The sequence below is a fragment of the Culicoides brevitarsis genome, chromosome 1 (assembly GCF_036172545.1).
Source record: "Culicoides brevitarsis isolate CSIRO-B50_1 chromosome 1, AGI_CSIRO_Cbre_v1, whole genome shotgun sequence".
NCBI lineage: Eukaryota > Metazoa > Arthropoda > Insecta > Diptera > Ceratopogonidae > Culicoides > Culicoides brevitarsis.
The window spans coordinates 28,926,801-28,948,503 of record NC_087085.1 but is presented as its reverse complement, the minus strand read 5'-3'; the positions used below and the strand labels follow the sequence as shown (position 1 = coordinate 28,948,503).

General features: G+C 24.5%; 2 protein-coding genes and 1 non-coding gene across 3 annotated transcripts in view; 1 reads left to right on the top strand and 2 right to left on the bottom strand.

Annotated features, from left to right (window-relative positions):
* LOC134827586 (zinc finger protein ZFMSA12A-like) overlaps window positions 1–21,703 on the top strand; it is a 230,213-nt gene that overhangs the window by 171,593 nt on the left and 36,917 nt on the right. The gene's annotated exons all lie outside the window — the stretch shown is intronic.
* LOC134827592 (uncharacterized) overlaps window positions 1–21,703 on the bottom strand; it is a 145,266-nt gene that overhangs the window by 118,970 nt on the left and 4,593 nt on the right. The window lies entirely within an intron of this gene.
* Trnam-cau (transfer RNA methionine (anticodon CAU)) lies at window positions 19,716–19,787 on the bottom strand. Its single transcript has one exon. It is a non-coding gene; the product is annotated as a tRNA-Met (tRNA).

The following is a 21,703-nucleotide window of genomic DNA, read 5'->3' as shown; positions in this document are numbered from 1 at the left end:
TCTCCTGCCAGCAAACGAGGACAAAGGAAAAAAGGTATGATGAGATGATAATCTTTCGGATTAAAATAATATTGATTTTACTTTGGATTCCATCAAAATCTGACTGACTGGTATTTGAGGAGGCGATGAAGCAAGTGGTGGAACAAATGACAAGGATAATGGAATGATTTTGTGTCGTCTAAGGTCACACCACACCGAGAGCAATAACATTATTCATGACGACAAAATGTTTCCCTTTTTTTCTGCTCTCTCGTGTCATGAGATTTTATCGAAATGTTTTTCTGGCAATAATAATTGTCTCGATGGTGCAAAAATATGCCAATAATAACACACGTGGCGCTCCAATGATTAAATTTTCTCACAATTTTGCGAAACCGACACCGATTTTATGACACAATTTTTTTTTCGGTTCGTCCTATTTCGCCACGCCACACATTTACTTCTGGGGCGAAGTAGTATTTTAAATCCTAAGCACACAAAATAAATCAACAGTATCATGTTCGTCCCATAATTTGTCTACCTTAAGGCTACATTACTGCTTGCGAATATTTTGCAAGGAGCGACGAGTACATTGTGCCAAATCGAATTTGTAGGCACGTTCACTTAAAACGCAAAATATTGATTGAAAAACGTGAGTAAAAAGATATTTGGGTTAAATTTTTTTCCTTCCTTCTTTATTTATTTTCGAATATTAGCTTTAAATTTTGCATGAAAGGTGACTTTAATATTTGATGATGACACAAAAAAAAGTCAATATTATTGCAAACATTTTTTTTACAGGGAAAAATAATTTCAAAAGTGAAAAAATTGCCAGACGGAATTCGTGTGAAATTTGGACTTGTTTGTAATATTCGTTGATTTTTGCTCTTGTTACATTCGATTTACATGACACGTTGACATGACAAGCAATTATCACGCACAGTATAGCATGGAATTGATAAGAAAGTGAAAAAAGGTCAAAAATTTGATGCGTAATTGAATTGAATTTGATTTCCGAGGAAATTTTGTCACGAAAATGAATTTCTGATAAGAGAAAGAAAGTTTTTTATGCATTCGTTTCATTGAAAAAAAAATATTTTTGAATTTTTTTTCTTTTTTATCAGATTTTCTTTTAATTTGCATGAAAATGATTTTTTTAAAATTTAATTTAATAATTTAATAATAAATAATTTAATAATTAATAATTTAAAATTATTATTAATTAATAATTTAATTTTAATTTAATAATTTCATTAATTAATCAGTTTTTATATTTAATTATTTTTTTCATTTTTTTTTTATTTTCTATTAAGGGAAAACGCGACATATTTACGTATAATTGTTTTGGTAATTGATTCGTAATCTTACGGGGTGTTTAGTGTCTTTTCGAAAAAATTATATTTCCGAAGATTTTTTCAAAAATTATTTTTAAAACTTGTCATTTTGAAATAAAAAATTATTTTTTTTTTTTGAATTTAGCTTTTAATTTGCATGAAAAATTTTTTCAAATTTCAAATTTTTAAGATAAAAAAAATAACATTTTAAGCATTTTTAATTTGATTCCAAATACGGATTATTTTATTTAAATTAGCCAAATTAAAATTTTAAAAAAAACGTCTAAAATAAACAAAAATTTTATACGAAATAATTCGATTTACAGCACGACGATTTTTAAATTTTAAAATTGCCCGTAAATTTTCCAAAAATAAAAAAATTTTTATTAATACGGATTTTAACGGTTTTAATGCAAAGTTACGGGCCCGTAAACTTTGACGCGTATACCCTTATTATTTAAAAAAATTTAAATAAAATTAAATAAATTCATTAAATTTAAATTTTTTTTATAAATTTTTATTTCAATTTTTTGCTTTTTTTCTTTTAATTTTAAAATTTTTAAAATGATACTTTCTTAATTTTAAATTAATTTTCAATCGCAATAATTTTTAAAATTTTAACAGACAAATTTTTGAATATTATTTTCATTTATATTTTAAAAAATTTTCAAACTAATTAAAAATTATTATCAATTTTTTGCTATTTATCAACAATTACAAAATTTTTAAATAATTTAATTTCTAAGTATTTTTTTAAATAAATTTTTGCCGAAAATAATTATTTTTAAACTTTTTTTTTTATTTTATTTACTTTTTTAAAAACTTGATTCAATCAATAATTGTTTTTAATTAATTAATAATTTTTCCATTAGTTTAATAAATTTTATTTTTTTTTATTTTTTTAAATTTCCAACAAAAAATTAATATTTTAAATGCAATTCATCCATTAATATCCGCTGGTAAATAAAATTTCACGAACATTCAAATTAAAAAATAATTACTCAAAAAAAGAGGATTTATCACCCACTGCGTTTCCGGAACAATTTTTTGCCACCTAACTGATTAAAAGTATTTTTCCAGGTCGAGTTTAAAATGAACAATCGCGAAATAAAAAACGCACCTTTGAAGTAAATGCTCCTTCTCCACGTTTTTATTAAATTATAATGAATTCACGGAAGAAAAGGCAAGAAAGGTCAAACTGCGAGGCGTCAAAGCAAAAATTAAAATCATTAACGCGTTATCCTTTCCTCTTTCGCGCGTTTCCATTAAATCCATAAAAAGAAGAAAAAAAAGTCAAAAGAAAGATTTTCAATTAAATAATTATTTTTTTTCTTTCGTCTCACGTTTCTTTTTATTTTTCCCTGCACGTAATGTCAAAATCCTTGAATTTAAAAAAGCAAAAAAAAAAAAACGTAAAAAATGGCAAATAAAAAACTAAAATTTATCGATGATTATTGTTATTATGAATTCAAAACAGATCCCGGTTTGTGAAGGAAGACACAAAGAAAACCCTCATCAAAGAGGCTGAACCCACATTATTCATGCGATTTTATTGTGCAAGTCCGAATTCGCCAGAAAAAAATGTTTTCATTGATTGGAATGACACTTCATTGAATTCGGATAATAATGGGCACAACAAACAATGAAAGGATAAAAAATCCAAAAAAATGGTCGAAAATCAAACGAATTGCTCTCTTTTGTGGTTTTTAACAGTTGGATTTACCTTTTTTGTATTTTTTTTTGAACGACCTGCGACAATGGTTAATTGGGTTGCGTGTTGTTTGCCGCTGTGTCCCTTGTCGCGTCATGATCGCATCATCAATGCAATCAAGTTTTATTACATCAGACGCCAATGTCGCACACACAAAGCAACAACGTTAAATTGATTCATCATCATCGCCAGGAAAATGTTTGATTTGTCCCATTGTGTGCATTTTAACGGCGGTTTGCGATAACGTGCGACACATGCAGCCACGTCGTCGTCATTCACTGTTACTTTGAATATTTTAAAGCGATGTGAAACGTTGTTAGAGGCATTTGGGGATGTTGCACATGTAGAACATCTAAAGATAAATATTCCATCATTTACAACGTGCACTCGACGTCTGTTTTTTTTTTATTTTCTGAATAGAGAATGATGTGTCATGTACCTGCTGGATCAATTGTGCCTCCTTGTCACTTTTTAGTGCAATGTGACAAATGCATTTCGATGAAAAAAAAATGAATTTTTAGCAGAATTTTGCGTTTGGAGGTCAGAAATGGGTAAATTTTGTATTAAAAAATGTGTACTGGGTTAAAATTTTTAATTTTTATGCTAAATGTTAACTGGGCCATAAATTTAAAATTTGAAAAAAAAATCGAAATTTGGGATAATAAGTCTTTGAAAATGTTCATAATTTTAAAAAAATTACAAAATTTGAAGTTAAGAATGTGCACTGGGTCAAATTGTGATATCTTTTAAACTAGGTTTAAATTTAAAATGTGCAATGGGTCAAAAAATAAAATGCGGTCTTGGAAAAAGTGCGGGAACCTCGTTTTCGGGAAATTTACAAAAATCATAAAGAAATATTGAATTTTTAAGAGAAAAATGAGGAAATTTAATAATTTAAAAATTAAAATTTGTAGAATTACTTAAAAAATGTATAAAATTTATGATTTTTTCCATTATCTTGTGGTAAATATAATTTTGGGAAATGAGTTTGGGTCTCGGAAAAAAATAAACTTTTTCCATGTCTGTTAAAATGTAAACTGGGAAGAAGACTCATAATTTGCACTGGGATGAAAAATTAGAATTTGAAATAAATTTCTTAATGAAACAGAAAAAATATAATTTTTACTAAATCTAACTAACGTTGAATTAGAATGGAGTCGAGAATGTAGAATATGCACTGAGCCAAAAATTTAAATTGTTAACTGGGGTAAAATATGTTAAAATTGTTCGTTGGATAAAAATTCAAAACTTTCGTTGAAGTAAATGCAGAATGTGAGCTGGGTTAAAAATTTCCAACGTTCACTCGAATGAATTAAAAATGTAGACTGGGATAAAAATTTAAAGTATGAACTGGGATACCAAAAAAAAAAACAAAAATGTGCACTGGGTCGCCTGATTTTCAAATAAAAATTTAGTAAAAATCATCTTTTTTCTGACAACAACTTTTCTACATTTACAGCTTCCGATTTTGATTAACAAAATCAATAACTTCGCCTACATCATCGGATCAGCAGCACATCACTCACGTGAAAAATCAATTCTCAACAGCAGCCGTAGTTTAAAAGCGCAAAAATAGTTTCATTACCTCTCGACATGGTGCAGGTAGGATGCCTTAAAAAGTTTTATTTTGTTCACAATCCGGGGAATTTTGTAATAATAACGAGTTTGAGCGAGAGTGAAACGCCACAAATAAAAAACTTTTGCTGTGTAAATTTTGTTCATTGGCAAAAATTGGCATTTTTATAGAGTGCGATTGCGAGTTGTTGAGTAAAAGTGTGGCAGATATTCTTACATGTGTCATGTGTCACAACACATAAAAATTTTCCAATTTTAATATATGTGAGTTGTTAGCTACGAGCATATTTGTGCCGTAAATGGAAACCAGATAAATGAATTTCGATATTGGGATCAAGTAAAAAAAATGTCAGCAGTGGTAGCAAATTTGTATGAAATATTCAAGTTGATGAATGGAATTTTCAAATAAAAAAATAAATTGTTTATTTTTTCGACTGTTAATTTTTTATTTTGTGGTCATTCCATAGAAAAAGTTTTGTTTGCGGAAAGTAAATATTTGTTAGTGACAAACTTTTTGGTTCCTGCGAAATTTTTCAACAACCTTAAAGTGAAAAAATATTTTTTAATTAAAATTTATTAAAGTTTAAAAATTCTGAATAAAATTTAAAAAAAAATATGAAAAAAATTGTTAAATACCGTAAATCTTAATTTTTAAAAGAAATACATATTAAAAAAATAGTAAAAATATTGTTTAATTAATTTTTAAAATTTAATTTATAAAAAATAATTAACTAATATAAAAATAGTAAAAAAATATTAATTAATTATTTTTTATAAATTAAATTTTAAAAATTAATTAAATAATATTTTTCATTATTTTTTATTTAATAATTCTTTCAAAAATCTAAACTTACCGTATTTTATAAATTTTTTTATATATTTTTAATTAATTAAATTATTTTATTTATTAATATTACTTCAAAAAATGCAAAACAACATTTATTGTTTTAATTTTCCTGATAATTAATTAAAATGTGCAAAATCTCTAATTTTCACTTCTAGTATTCCACTCGAGACAAAATTCTCAGAGCGCACTCATAACTCTGCCTCTCATGAACTGCATTAAAGCAACATTTAAACTTTCCAGATTTATTTTTTTGTGTCTGTTACCAATTTTTCACGCTATATTATTTATAAAAAATGAAACCTACAACACTTGAAGGGACTTGAAAGTTGACACTTGATGCCTCATAGGATACACAAAACGGAGAACAACAAAAAAAGTTTTCCATTTAAAATTTAACGAGACTTTTATTTGAGTTCACTCTCACAAAGTTGATAAATTTTTAGTGAGATCTTCTTTTCCAGATAAGCTAGAGCTGCTATTTTTTTGCGTGTTAATTTTATTTTATGGCTCACAGAAATTCATTGAAATAAAAAATAATTTTTCATAAGCGAATCAGATAAAATTTCTCAGAATTTTTCGCATCGATAAACTAAAGAAACAAAAAAAAAATCTGGAAAATTAAACCTTTTATGATGTTGAATGAAATTTCATTCCAGTGACTGGATTTTCGCCGGAAAAAATTATTCAACTCTTATTTTTGTTGATTTTCTGTCCTACATTATTAAAAATGCATTAGTCCTCTATTTTTTTTTATGATAACACAAAAAAAAAATAAATATATAAAATTTTTAGTAGTTTTGCATGATTTTGGCAGAAGAATCATAAAATTCGTATATCTTTACAAATAAATCTCTATTCATTCTGCCATCCTTTTCAGAATGGAAAAGTTATTTGAAAAGTTTTATGATAGATAGAAAATTTACTTGAAATTATGCCACTCGAGTGTGTGTGTGTGTGTTCAAGTAATTCCTATTAAATTTTTCATGTATGATGAAGGAGATACTCCACAACTTGTTCGTCCGTCGTCAATTTTGAAGAGAGAGTAACTCTTAAGTCTTTCTACTTATTTATTTTTATTTGAATGATTTTATTCGTATCTTTTCAAAAAACACGTTTTTTGGAGATAATCAGTCTATCCGATTGATCACGTGACAAATTGAACAAATTTAACCACGTGACTCGATCAATTGATTGGTTAAACTATGCACGTGGTTTAGTAAGTCACGTGATTAAATAAGTCACGTGATTAAATAAGTCACGTGGTTATATTTATCTTGTGGCTTATTTAATCATGTGGTTTAATTTGTCACGAAGTTAAATAAGTCACGTGGTTAAATTTGTCTTGTGGCTTAATTTGTCATTTGGTTAAATAAGTCACGTGGTTATATTTATCTTGTGGCTTAATTAATCACGTGGCTTAATTTGTCACGTGGTTAAATAAGTCACGTGGTTATATTTATCTTGTGGCTTAATTAATCACGTGGCTTAATTTGGCATATGGTTAAATAAGTCACGTGGTTATATTTATCTTGTGGCTTAATTAATCACGTGGCTTAATTAATCACGTGGCTTAATTTATCACGTGGCTTAATTTGTCACGTGGTTAAATAAGTCACGTGGTTAAATAAGTCACGTGGTTAAATAAGTCACGTGGTTATATTTATCTTGTGGCTTAATTAATCACATGGCTTAATTTGTCACGTGGCTAAATTAAGCCACGAGATAAATCTAACCACGTGGTTACTCAATTAGTCACGTGGTTGAAATTAATTTTAAAAATAAAAAAGGCGCTTTAGTTACTTGACTCGACGCCATTTTTTTTCCAGTGTCACTGTTTCTGGACGACACTTTTATTCATTTCCATAAAATTCGAGTCAATAGATTTTATGTTGAAAGTACTTGAGAACTGACATGTAGATGATGGATTTGCCTCTATGGCACCAAGAAGCGTTTCTCACTAAAATGTCCATTAAACCCAATTTACAGTCATTTGCGTCATTTTGGAAGCTACGATTGTCTTCTCCTTCCTGTGTGCCAAAAAAATTTCTAAAAAGCATATAATAGTTTAGCATATGAATGATTTGTCCCAAAAAATAAAAAAAAAGAAAAAAAACCCGAATATGCAAAAAAATAAAGGATTTGACATTAGAATGTATAATCCTTTCAATCCCTCTTCAATCTATTGAAAACTTTTCATTTTTTTCAGCAAAAAAGCATTCGAATGATCGAATTGAATATGTTTTGAAAAGAAAATCAAGTAGCATTTAACCTGCATGTCAATTCCATCTATCGACGACGACGACAAAAAAAATATTGAATGGCTCAATGAATGAATGGAGAGGGAAAGCTCCTCCATCATTACTATAAATGACATTTTTCTATACAAATACACAAGTTTGATTAGCTCTAGTGTGATGCATCAATGATCAAATGGAGAAATGTTTGCTTTGACAATGATGTATTGGATTTTTTTTCAGCACGGCTTAGAGAAGACAAAAAAGTGTACGTTTAACGTCTGTTCGGAGTTTGTTAATTCAATAAACAGGTAAAAGATTGATGCGACTTGCTCGTTTTGGTGATAAAATGAGAAAAAAGAGAGAGACAGAGTGCAATATCGTGAATAGTTTCGAAACTAATATTTTCACGGGATAATTTGAAAAGTTTTTTTTTTATAAAAAAGGAATTTTTGACACATTTAAAGAAAATTTTCTTGAAGTTTTGTTTTAGACAAGGTTTTTAATGGAATTTTATAAAAAAAAGGTCAATTATAATATTTGAGAAAGTTTTTAATTATAATTTTTTTGAAGTTTAATTAATAGAAGGTGAGAAAATTATAACAAAAATTATTAAATAAAAATTGAAATTACATATTTTAATTTTTTTTACCTTTACAAAAAAACTTAAATAAATTTTTTATTTGTTTTTTTTTTAATTTTTATTTTAATTTTTGAAAAAGGTAAACATCGATGTTGATTTAGAAAAATAAGAATTATAAAAATTAATTAAATTTAAAAAAAAAAATAATTTATATCGAATTCTTATAAAAATGTTTAAAAAAAGTAAAGAATTTTTCTTATAATTATTAAAAAAAAAATTAAATTAAATATTTAAATAATTAATTATTTATTAATAAATGTTTATTTTTTATTTTTATTATTTATTTATTTAAATTTTTTTTATTTATAAAATATTTATAAATTAATGAATATTTCGATTTTTTTAATTAAAAAAAAATATAAAAAACAAGAAAATGATAAATATTTTGCAATTTCATTTATTAATTATTTAAAAAATAAATTATATGAATATGTTTTAACTTCTAATTTAAATAAAAAATAATTTAGGTATAATTAGGTATAATGAAAGATTTTATTTTAATTTTTGAATTAAATTTGTGCTTCTACTTAGTTTCTACTACAATTTGTATTATTTAAATAAATTTATTTATTTCATTTAAATTATTTTTTTAAATTTTAAGGAAAATAAATTAATTATAGATAATTAAATTATAAATTTATTTTAATTTTTTTTTTTTAATTATTTTGTAAACTGCAATCAAAACTAAATAATAATAGGTAGGTACATAATTTTTTAATAAAATTTATTTTTTTTTTCATAAAAATAATTTTTTTAAAATGCAGTCTAACAATTTTTCTTTAATTAACAAACGATAAAAATCAACAAAATCTTTAATTGTTTCATTTCCGTAGCGCAATTTGCTAATATTTTAATTAATAATTGGAATAAAATAGTCTACGTTTAATTATTAGGTCTTTTACGGGCAACGACGAAACTCTTAAATAAGTCTTTGTTTGAAAAAAAAACTTTTCATTTAAATTTCACTTCAAAATTATTTACAAAATAAAAGTGCTGCTCTCCACTTTTCAACACTTTTATTGTCTTTTATTTGTGTTTCAACAAATTTTTCTTCTTTCCTTAATACCTTTCTAAGAAGACTTATAATAATAATAATTACTCCGATTTAATTTCGCATAGTTGCAATTATACAATAAAGAACGATGTCGAAAAAAAAAACAATTTAAAGTTGCACCGTAACTTGTTTGCATAAATTCCTGCTTCGTCTTCTAGTTTTAATTTCTTTTTTTTCGGAAAATCATTTCGTTACAGAACGAAACAAGAAAGAAATTGAAAAGAAAAGGAATTCTTTCGTTCCAAGAGGAAGTGCTCGCCCTTGCATAAACATTTCATTTGCCATTTTGGGGAACGTAAAATATGAACGAAGTTTCCTTCGCAAAAGCTGAAAATATTGCCGGGACAAAAACTTTCGTTATATTGTTGTTTTTTTTTCTGTGAATGAATGCACAACTTCCTGCATAATAATAATTTTTTCGGTACAAATGTTCTTTATATTTTAGCTCTGGAATGCACTCTTGTACAATTACACGGCACAGAAATTAAAATTATATCTTCTTACAATTTTTTTTCTCTCTCGAAATTTTTTGTGAGTTCCCTCGGTGTTTGTTTACATAGTCGACAGTCAGTCAGTCATTCGAGAGAAAATGAGCACGGAATGAATGTAACGAAGAAGACTCGAGTACAATGATTGTGCAATAAATGTCTTTAGTAGTACCGAGTCATAAATTTAATTGTACCCGAAAAGTATAAAAAAAAGTTTGTAGATAAAAAAACTGGTTAAAAAGCATGATGAAGTAGTGAAAAATTGATCAAAGCGTGTTTTTTAATTATGAAAAAAAAAATTATTTTTTTCAAAAAAAAATTTTAAAAATATATTCAAAAAATTTTCGATTTTGATGATTTTTGGCTCAGAGAATGAAAAAGTAGTTTAACGTAAAAATTTATTGGTTAGCATATTTTTTTTTTAATTTCCAACGTTTTTTTTGTTAACTATGAATCTTAAAATTTCTTAATCATAAAGTTTTTTTTATTTAATTAAAAAAATTCAAAAGAATTTTCAATATTAATTTATTTATTTATGTTTTTATTTAATATTTAAAAAGGCTTGAAATTTTTATTTTTTCGTGCATTTTGATGAAAATTCTTTCAAAAAAAAACAATTTTGAAAAAAAATTTTTTTTTGAGAAAAAAAAAATAATTTTTTTTTAAATTTTCAAAAAAAAAAAAAAAAATTTTAATTTAATTAACTTATTTAATTCAGAACAATTTTTAATTACTTTTTGAAATAATTTTTAAATTAAATTTGGGTTAACCAATTTATTATTTAATAATTTTAATTTATTATTATTTTTTTATTTTTAATAAATTTTATTTTAATAAATGCCAGGCGTCTCCATTACATCTGGGAAGTTTAAATAAAATTGCAAAACTACACTTAAACGAAGAAAAAGGACAAATTTTATAAATTATTAGTACTAAAATTGAAGTTTTGATAACAAAATAAATCTAAAAACCTATCAGAAAAGTCTTTTCAAAAATTTAAATTTTTTAATAAATTAATGAAAAATAATTAATTTTATTTTTATATTATTTAAAATATTTATTTAATTTTATTAAAAATATTTCAGAAATTATTAAATATTTTTTTATTTGTAAAAATTTAAAAATCATCTCCAATTATCTTTTTAAAAATATTTTTTAAAATTAAAAAAAAAACATAAAAAAAAAATATTTTTCCATTTTTTTAAAATAAATTTCGAGTTGAAGTAATTTTATCTTAAAATAGACAATTTATCCACAAAATCGCAACTTTTCAAAATTTCCTTTAAAAAAAATCTCATCCAAATAAGAAGTTCAAACGTTTTTTAGTGCAAAAGTGTAAAAAAAGTATCGTCATGTACTCCTTCATTTCGCTCTATCTTAATACAAAACTTTGCTTAGACACAGCAAGAGAACTCCTTTAAATGTATATAAAATGAAATAAAATGTGAGAGAAAAAATGTTGGCAGAATTTATTTCGTTTGCTTTAAAAACGAGAGAAAATGTTTGTTTAATCCTTTTTTTGCTCCACACTTTTTGTTGACGTCGTTGTTTGTTGTTGCCTCTTCTATGCATTGGTTTCATTCAGTTTTCTTCCTCATTCGTTTTATTTTTTGTTTTTTAGTTTTACAAGTATAATGATGTCGTGTATACGAGAGACAGTGAAAAACAATTAATTTTGCTGGGAGTTGACCTAGAAGAGCGAATAATTACAGCGGAACATTCCTAATTGTTTTTCGCTTCATCTGACGTTCAATGTCAATTTCGAAGGAGAAAAACCCGAAATTTTTTTTAAAGAGTTTCGTTTTTTTTCCTCTTTAACTTGAGGAAATTGGAAGAACCCACATCACCGTGGATAAGCCGGTAGGCGATAAGAATCACGTCAGTCCGGAAAATGTTCCCTTTTTTGAGGAATGAATGATTGGAAGGATGACTAGGTTAAAGTAGAACCGCCACTCATCCACGTAAATGACCTCAATACAAAAAGTTTTCCCATTTTTTCCACATCAATAAGGATAATAACAATTATGATGAGCGACGTTCAACGCAAAAAAAGCTAACTTTTCGTGTGTGTGTGCGTAAATCTCTGTAACTTAATGTACTTTTTCACTCGTTTCTCACATTTTTCGCTTATAGCGAAGAGGCCTCTAAGCATGACATGGAAATTGTTGTGCATACTTAAGCAGACATATTTTCCACTTTTTATGCTATATATTTTTAGTATACGATGAAAAATTCATGTCTCGTAAGTTAAAATATCAGCGAGACATGAACATTTAGAAAATTGGGTACCAACAATAAAAAACATTTCACACTGGGGCAAGTTTTTAAAATGTGATTTGGGTTGAAATTGCAGAATATGTCTTGGGGCAAAGTTAAAATTTTGCATTGGGGTGAAATTAAGAATGTGTATTGGGTCAAAATCTTATAATGTACAAATAAATACACTTGAAAATATGCACTGGGGCAAAGTCCTTAAGTGAACATTGGGAACCCATTTTAAAATTTGCATGTAGAAAAAAATTAAAATGTGCACTGGGGCAAAATTTTATATTGAACATTCGAGTTTCGACCCAATGGATATTTAAAAATGTGCCCCAACACAAATTTCGAAATACTACCCCTATGTACGTTCTTAACTTTGCCCCACTTCACATTCTAGAATTTCAACCCAATGCACATTTTTAAATCTCACCCCAATGAACATTCTAAAATTTTGCCCCAATGTACAATCTTTCTGTTTTAATTTTAATTTTTTTAAATTTTTAATATCTTGTGAATATTTTTAATTGCAAAACATGCATTTTTTTCAGTATTATTACATAAGTTCTCTCTTTGTACGAAAAAATAATTTTTTACTCAGATTTTGTGAATTCCTCAAGTGTACTGAAATTGTATTGTTTAGACGACGTCGACGAAAAAAATGAGTGAAATTGGGGTTACATAAGATCATTCTACGGATTACATAATGTTGTTACCAGAGCAAGAAAAAAAAACTGTCAAGACAGCACGCACCATCATCATCATCAGGATCGTCGTGTAATACGCGGAGTTTCCTCTGTGTGAGTGAGTGCGAGTGTGGGAAAGAAAAATCAAAAGAACAACAACGTCCTTAATGTAATCCATCACTCTCGACGGTGAAACGGAGTGAGTTTGTTTGTGTGTTGCGGTGCGTGTTTGTATTGACAATCGAAATATTAGTTGGTGTAAGAACCGCATATAAGTATATATGGGATGAGGACGTGAAAAAAAAGGATGAAATAAATTATGTTTTTTTTATGGGAGCTTTAGCGCATTTTTTTTAATTTAAAATTTTTTTAAAAGATTTTTTTAAATTTTAACATTAATTTAAATTAAAGATTTTAAAAAAATATTTTTTAAGATTATTTGTAAATTTTCCCAAATTCAAAAAAAAAAAAATAATACCTAAAAATAAAATAAAATAAATAAATAAATATAATAATAAAAAAATTTAAAATATTTAAAAAAAAAATAATTTCAAAAATACATAAATAAAAAATTAAAAAATCTTATCTAATTTAATTAATTTTAATAATAAATTTAGTTTTTAAGGAATTTTGCATAATTTAAAAAAAAGTTTGTCTAAAAATATATTTTTGTAAAAAAAAATTAAATAAAATAAAAATAAATAAATAAATAAAATAATAATAAAAAATTTCTAAAATATAAGATTTTTTTTTCTGAAGATTTAAAAAAATTAAATTAATAAATAAATTAAAAAATCTTATTAAATTAATTTTAATGAAAAAATAGTTTTAAGACATTTTGTATAATTTTTTAAAATTAATTTTCTAAAAAATATGTATTAAAATAAAAAAAAACAAATTTATTTTGTAATTTTATTTTAAAAAATTGTTAAATTAATTAATTATTAGCTTATTAAAAAAATTAAATAATGATAATTAGTAGAAAAATTAAAATAACTGAATATGTATAAAAATTTATTTATAAACAGACAGACAGAAATCAAACAAAAACGAATCTTTGATTTTTCCATAAAATTCATTTACAAAAAAGATGTAAAACCACATTCTTTATTTTATATTTTTCTCATCTCTATCTTCGCTCGAGTAACTCCGCTCGCAGTCACGCCGTCGTCGTCGTCGAAAATGACGATTTTTTACATGATGCGTGCAAATCAAAAGTTTATTATTATCATTCGGTGAAGAAGAGGGGGGGGTAAATGTAATAAAAAAGTTTGCTTTTTATTAGGTTTTGATGAAATGAGGAATGTAATGTCACATTGCGCGTCTTTGTCTTCGTCGTCGGCATCGCTCATCCACTCGCTTGCCAGCTGATACGCGCGAGCGACACACCCTCAAGTACTCTCGCATTCAACACATAATGAAACGGTTTATCTCGAGTCTCTCAGGCCTCGTTATATGCAGATGTAATGGGAGTGTATTTAAGTGCGCGCCATCAAAGCAGCAACAGCAACAAGAGCAACTTTTTTTTAAGGAAGTGATAATATAAAGTTAAAAGAGTGTAAAAACAATAAAAAATTTCGTGTCTTGTGTTTTATGATGGAATGTTGTTGGAAATGGAAAATATGGTGCCATGTCGTGCGTAGCTCAGCTTGAGACACGAGAATGACATCCTACTTAGTTATGGAGAAAAAAACAAAATATAACGTCTTGCTTCGAGTTGGGTAATGAAAACAAATTGATTGTATTATAAAACTTCCTTCTCGTTTTCCTTGTTTTTTTTTGAGTCGATCCTGTTTCTTGTCATAAATTTTACAACGTCACGTTTGTGTGAAATATTTTTATTTTTGTCGAAAATTTATGTTTCTCTTAAGATTTGACTGTTAAATACCCAATTTAGGCATAAATATATATTTTATTAAATCAAATAAATTTTCTCATTTTTTTTTAATTCTAATTAATTTGAATAATTTTTTCAATACTTTTATTATTTTTTTTTTTGTTAAAAAATAAAATTTATTTTAAATAATTTAATATTTAATTGAATTAAAATTTAATAAAAAAAACTCATAACAAATCTAAGAAAAATATTTATATAAAAAAAAATAAATAGAAAATTAGAAAATATTTTAAAATATTTTAGGAACTAAACATTTTAATTGAATTTATTAATAAAATTAAAATTAATTAATTAAATAAAATAATTAAACTGTAATTAATGAAATTATAAAAATTGTGAAAAATACTTTAAAAAATTACCTTTTGCATGCAAAATTTTTGGTTTTTCAAAATTTCAACAAAAGTTTTCGTGCAAAATTGATACAATACGTCTTTTTTGTAAAGATTTTCAGTGCTTAAAACTTTAATTTTCTTAGAAATTTTTCTTTTATTTTTCAATAAGTTATAAATATGTAAAATAATGTAATTTTTCAAAGCTTTTTTTTAAATTTTACAATTCTTTAAGTCTTATTTTTCACATTTTTGATGTCGTTTTTTTGTGAAATTATCTTGATAATATTTTACTGTTTTTGTCATTTTTTTTAAAAAAAAAATTAATTTTTTTTTTTTTATTATTGATTTCCATCTCATTTTTTTATTTCAAAATTTCAAAAAATTATTTAAAAAAAAAATTTAAATACAAAATAAATCATTATTTAAGATAGAAATATTTTTCGATTTCATTTTTAATTTTTTTCAAGCTTTAATTATTAAGTTTTTTAATGATAATTAATTCTTTTTTTAAATATTTTTTTTTAATTTTATTTTTTTTGTTATTTAGTTTAAAAATTAAAAAAAAAAATAAATTAAAAATAAATATTATAAATAGAAATATTTTCCGTTTCATTTTTAAATTTTTTCAATCCTTAATTACAATTTTTTAAGAATTATTAGTTTTTTTTTTTATTAATTTTCTTAACAATAAAAATATTTCCTTTTATTTTGCAGAATTTTTTTTTTTTTGAAAAATTTAATTTATTTTAAAATATAATTTTATTAATTATATTTAATTATATTTTAAAATTTATTTTAACTTAATTATTTTTTTATTTTGATTTTCAAAAGTTTATTTATTTAAAATTAAAATAAATAAAAAAAAGTCAAAAAATGTTTTTTTTTTCAAAAAATTACTCGCGCTAAATTTTTTTACTTCTTTTCTACATAAATTTTTCACAAATTACAATAAAAAATCTTAATAACTTCTTATCAAACACACTCATCTCCATCTTACGAATCCACACAAAAACAGTCAGTTACTTAAACTCATTCACTTTTCTAGCGAAAACCTCGAGTTAATCAAATAAATGTAAAATTATTTGCTAATCGTAATTTAAATTTAACTGACTCAGCACCAAAAACACACAAACACGCATTGATTTTGTGTTGTGTCATGTGTGTTTGTCTGCGTCGTTCTCGCAAAAATCTCTGGTATTTTAGATTAAATCGGATTTTGTGTACTTGCGTAAAAAGCAATAAAATTTGCGAGTGTAAATTTGATGATGTTAGAACCATAAAAAGTGTATCATTTTAACTTTTACAGCGACTCTGTGTGTTTTTGCCGTCTGTCGTCTGTGCCTGAATGATGACAACTCACACACACCGAGTATTTCTAAAGAAAATCAAATTACGCTAAATCACGTACTTTATTTTATATTTGATTAGGAATAATTGTCAGTTTGACATGACATGCTTTCTGGAATTGTCGCAAATGAATGTAAATTAAGCAAAATTTGTTAATTTCATTAGACAAGAGACTCGAAAGTGGTGAAATTTCTTAACAAATGACAAAATTAATCGATTTTTGGTCGCTTTTCCATTCAAAAAACCATTTTTTTTCAAGAAAATGAATTTTAACATAAAACCGCGAAAAATCCCCTTTTTAATTAATTTTTTATTTATGAAAAATGTAAAGAATTCCACTTTCTTATACAAAATTTAATAAAATAATAAAAACCACTAAAAAACCACAAACTTGCAAAGTAAACTTCAAACAAAATGTTTCAAGGTCGTTTTTTCATCTACGCTCGGATTCGCGGAAAAAATTGTTACCGAACAGTAAAATAAAAAAAGAAAATCAATTTTCCCGCTCGTCCAAAAAACTTTGTTGTCATAACGGTAGCTGCTCATCTTTCACTTTTTCACATCGCAACTGAACAGAGATTTTTTATTGTAACACGCGCAACATCTCTAAAAAGTTATCCAACACCCACAGCAATACATACATGTCGAAAAAAATAATAATAATAACGATAATTTTTATTGTTACCATCGAAGAATGGCGTCTAACAACTTTATTCAATGTTTTGTCCGATGTCCAGTCGAAAAAATTTGAATAAACGATAAAGTTTTTTTTCGACTTTTCATGTTTGTTTTCTGACAGGGGCGGTGATTTGATTATTCTTAAGTTTTAGTCTTTGATTTTTTTTTATATTATTTATATATTTTTGGAAATAAAAAAAACATTTTTAAAATTATTATTTTTTAATAAAATATTTAAAAAAAAAATGGAATAGAAATAGTTAAAAAATTCTCTTAATTTTTTTTATTGTTATTTTTATCAAAAAAAAAATAAATAAATAAATAAATAAGAATAAAAAAATAAAATAAAATAAAATAGTAAGAAAAATATATTAAAATAATTAAAAATAAAAAACTTATTAAAAAGTTTTATTAAAAAAATTACTTTCCCAAAATAATTTTTTAAAGTCCCAAAATAATAAAATTAATTTAATTTTGACTTATAAATTTTATTTCTAATAATTAAAAGCTGAAATAATAAAAAAGTTAATATTAAAAAGTTAAATTTTAAAATTTAAATTTAATTTAATTTTTGTGTATAAAATAATTAAAAATAAAAAAAAAAATAAAATTAAATCATTTAATAAAATTAAAAAAGTATACTTTATAAACTTGTCTCAAAATAATAATTTTGTTTAATTTTTAAAATTAATTTTGACTTAATATTTTTTTTAAATAAAATTAAGGCTAAAAATTTAAAAAATATATAATTGATTTAAGTGCAAAAATTAATTTTTAATCTTTTTTAATAATTAAATAATTAATTTTAATAAAATTTACTTAATTTACGATAAAAAAAAATAAAAATAAATTTAGCCATTTTTATGCATAAAATATTAATTTTTTTTTAAGTTTGTTTTTTTTAATTATTTTATTTAATAAATTTTCTGAAATTTAAAAAAAAAATATTTCATCAAAAAAGGCAAATTTGAAAATGAATAAAAAAATGACCCTTGTCCATCCCTGTCCTTTATTATATTTACTGTCAGAGTAAAAGTAAAAGGTTTCAGATTATTTTCCACTTTCTCTCGTTTCCATTTTTCCCCCAAACACACACATTTTGTTTCAAAATCCGAACCAAAAGAGAAGAGGAGTGTTAAGTAAAGTGTGTATGATAAATGATCAACCATGCATGAAAAATAACATGATTTAATAGTAGTCAACAGTTACCCTCACAAGGGACATCAACGAGCCATTGTTTGTTTTTCCATGCTATTAAATCCATTTCTGGGCATGGAGTTGCCCCATTAAAAGGTGAGTGAAAGTGAAAAACGTTCCTGGTATTATTATTATTTTATTATTTATTCACACACAAATAACAAGGTATTATCTCTCATATCAACATCATCATCATCATCATCAACATATATAAAACTGTGAGCGAACGAACAAAAGTGATGGAAGAATAAAAACCTTCCCAATCAACTTATGTGTGGCGTTTGTGTGCAGTGCAAAATTATCATTTTCTCGATATATTTTTCACACTGGAGCCTTTGTTGTATGTATTTATTATTGCCGTTATTACTTTCATTCTTTTGCATTATTATTATGTGTTACGAGGCAAATGTGATTAAATTTAAATAAAATTGTGTTATTATTATCATAATGATGGTGTGTGTCGCTTTTACTTGTAAAGTGTCAATATTTATGTGAATTGTTGTTGTTGTTGATATTATTATTATTTTTGTTGCTATTGAAGTTGTAATTAAAGAAGATTATATTTGCATTTAAATGAAATTCATTTGAATTTGTGGCTAGAAGAAAATGAGACGAGTAGATTGGTAGTGATGGTACCTAATGAAGTTTAATTACGGCTTTCTGTAGATTAGATTGACCAGAAAAAGATAATTTTAATGCAAGAGAAGATTTGAAAGATGCAGAAATATAAATAAATGAACTGGATCAAATTAAAAATTAGGTTAATTTAATTTTCTTGACATTTTTTGTAGGTTTCAAAGTTATTTTTATTTTGTTTTTAATAATATTTGCTTAATTTTTTTTAATTAAAATTTTTTTAATTTAAATTTCTTAGTAAATTTTTTAGTAAATAAAATAATAAATAAATAAATTAATAAAAAAAATATTTAATTGTTTAAATAAAATTTTCTTAGTAAATTTTTTAGTAAATAAAATAATAAATAAATAAATTAATAAAAAAAATATTTAATTGTTTAAATAAAATTTTTGAGTTATGAAATAAATTATCTAAATTGGTATTTTTTAATTAAATTTAATTAATTAAAAATATTAAATAAATTATTAATTTAATGAATTATAAAATTTTAATAAACTACATAAATAATTATTAATTTAAAAATATTTTTTAATTTTAATATTTAAAAAAATAAATAAAAATAAATTTTAATTAGAAATTATAAAAAAAAAATATTTATTTAAATATTTAAAAATTTATAATTTAAATTTATTGACTTTTTGATAAAATATTATTTAAATTGGCATTTTTTAAATTAAAATAATTTTACTGAATTTTAATTTAATTTTATTTAATTAATTAAAATAAATTAATTATTATTTGATGAATAAATATTAATTAAAAATCAATAATTAAATATTAAAATTTAAAATTATTTTTTTTTTGAAACAAAAAAATCTGCCCCGACTCAGGATCGAACTGAGGACCTTTAGATTATGAGACTAACGTTCTGCCACTGAACTATCGAGGCAGTTATTCAAATTATTGAATTTGACAATCAATTATTTTAAGAAAATATTTTTTTTTACTCATTTCGTTGATAAGAAAAGTGAAAGAAATATTTCTTATCACCTTTAAAATTCACCTGACCTTCAAATATTTTTCGTTTTCGGTAAAAATTTAATTAATTGTTTACTGCTTTAGGCAAATTTTGAACGCACGTTTAAAAAATCCATGAAAATAGAATGCTAAAAATAGATTTTCTTTCTTGTTTTTTTTTTTTTGTATTTTTATAAATATTAAAAGCTCTTAAAACGGCTTAAAAAATTTATTTGAAGAAAATAAATATTATTTATGGAAATTTTTAAGTGAGAAATAATTTGTTTCGCATTTATTAATTTTTTTAATTAATTTTTTTTTAAATAATTTTTAAACTTATTTGTGTAAAAAATCATAAAATTAATATTTTCTTCAATAATTCCGTTAAGACAAAAAAAATGTAAAAAAAATATTTTTTTTATATAAATGTCTCAAGCGACACTTGTTTTTTTAAGAGATATAATCATCAAGAAAAAATCAACTCAATAATAATAATAATTCCGATAGAGAAGTGTTGTTGACAAAAACAAAGCTAATCAAGATATTTTTAAGTGTTTTCTCGTAACTCGTGTCATTCTATCTCTTGATTTCATCTAAAAACGACAACACTTGACGTTTACACATGGCATGCTTTTTGCTTATTTTTCGTTGTCATATCTCTTATTTTTGTTTTCTTTATTTGTCGCGCTTCCATGCTTCAGAACGACAATCAATCAAAAATAGAGCAAATTTTGCCTCGTCTTTTTGTCCATCGCCCTCTAAATTAGCGAAACAATATCTCGGCTCTTCATCAAAATTCGTTGACGACGTCTAATAAGGAGAAGGTAACCACTCGCGCGTGTACTTTTATTTACAAATCTTAAACAAAAACAGCTCTTCATCACTATGATTTTCGTGAAATGTAAACAAAATTGTTGCCAACATCCCCGAAAATGGATTTTTTGTCGTCGTCGTTTGTGCCGAACAATGATTAGATTGTTTTTTTTGTCTTCCTCTCTCTCCGTCATTCGTCTTTTATTGTTGCTACATGAGCCTTGAAAACAAAATGAAATACAATACGATGGCACACACATTAAATTTTTGATCATTAAATGTTTTTCTATACGGTTTTTTGGTTCCTCTTGAGTATTTCTCGGCGTCATCATCATCATCATCTCATCAACTCACACACAAACACACACTTCAACTGACGATGACAACGCGTCGTTGTCTCTCCTGATAACGCACACAATTTTCTTTTTTTTTTTTTTTGATGGGAACAGCGGAGATGACTTACAAAAGTAAATGACTTTCAAAAAATTGTGCTTTGGCTTGGCGAACAAACAAATGGATGGACATCCACGGTTCAGTGCGACACGAGACAAAGACACGTAATTTGATTTGAAATATGAATTGGCTTGAAATGAAATCTCTTGTGAAACGCACTGCGATGGTCAAGAAAATGAATGTTGGGAAAATGAAATAAACACAATTAAGTTAACTTGAAATGAGAGAAATAACTGACAAGGTAAATCAACTTTGATTTGTGCCAGTTGTCAAGTGTAGTTAATTTAATGCGATGTATGTACGTCTTGAGGTCATTTAGTACATTTTTGGAAGAAGAGATTTTTTTCTATTTAAAGAAATTTTATAGATTTTTTTTTATATTTTATTATTAATTATCTTTTTAATGAAATTTAATTTATTTTGCTTTGTTTAATATAAAATATTAATTATCATTTTTTTATTAAATTACAAATTATTGAAATATATAATTATATATTTAAAAAAAAATATATTTAATGACAAAATATTTTTTTATAAATTCAAAAAAAGTTTTCGAACTAAAATTAAATTTTTTTTATCAAA